Raw genomic sequence first — 1,053 nt, forward strand, 5'->3', positions numbered from 1 at the left:
AATCTGAAGATCCTTTTCAGTTCTTAACTGAATTCTTGCAGATCTGTGATACTGTTAAGACTAATGGAGTAGATCCTGAAGTCTACAGGCTCATGCTTTTCCCTTTTGCTGTAAGAGACAGAGCTAGAATATGGTTGGACTCTCAACCCAAAGACAGCCTGAACTCTTGGGATAAGTTGGTCACGGCTTTCTTAGCCAAGTTCTTTCCTCCTCAAAAGCTGAGCAAGCTTAGAGCTGATGTTCAAACCTTCAGACAGAAAGAAGGTGAATCCCTCTATGAAGCTTGGGAAAGATACAAGCAGCTGACCAAAAAGTGTCCTTCTGACATGCTTTCAGAATGGACCATCCTGGATATATTCTATGATGGTTTATCTGAGCTATCAAAGATGTCATTGGATACTTCTGCAGATGGATCCATTCACCTAAAGAAAACGCCTTCAAAACCTCAAGAACTCATTGACATGGTTGCTAATAACCAGTTTATGTACACTTCTGAGAGGAATCCTGTAAGTAATGGGACGCCTATGAAGAAGAGAGTTCTTAAAATTGATACTCTGAATGCCATATTGGCTCAGAATAAAATATTGACTCAGCAAGTCAATATGATTTCTCAGAGTCTGAATGGAATGCAAGCTGCATCCAACAGTACTCAAGAGGCATCTTCTGAGGAAGAAGCTTATGATTCTGAAAACCCTGCAATAGCAGAGTTAAAATACATGGGTGAACCATATGGAAACACCTACAATCCATCATGGAGAAATCACCCAAATCTCTCATGGAAGGATCAAAAGCCTCAACAAGGCTTTAATAATGGTGGACGAAATAGGTTTAGCAATAGCAAGCCTTTTCCATCATCCACTCAGCAACAGACAGAGAATTCTGAGCAGAATCCATCTAGCTTAGCAAATTTAGTCTCTGATCTATCTAAGGCCACTGTGAGTTTCATGAATGAAACAAGGTCTTCTATTAGAAATTTGGAAGTACAAGTGGGCCAGCTGAGTAAAAAGATCACTGAAATCCCTCCTAGTACTCTCCCAAACAATACAGAAGAGA

General features: G+C 40.3%; 1 non-coding gene across 1 annotated transcript; it reads right to left on the bottom strand.

The window, feature by feature from the left end:
* Positions 1 to 224: 224 nt before the first annotated feature.
* Positions 225 to 332, bottom strand: LOC148568233 (small nucleolar RNA R71). Its single transcript, XR_015882078.1, has one exon. It is a non-coding gene; the product is annotated as a small nucleolar RNA R71 (small nucleolar RNA).
* Between the last annotated feature and the right edge of the window lie 721 nt (positions 333 to 1,053).

Source organism: Arachis ipaensis, chromosome B4 (assembly GCF_059453495.1).
Source record: "Arachis ipaensis isolate K30076 ecotype BB chromosome B4, ASM5945349v1, whole genome shotgun sequence".
Classification (NCBI taxonomy): Eukaryota; Viridiplantae; Streptophyta; class Magnoliopsida; order Fabales; family Fabaceae; genus Arachis; species Arachis ipaensis.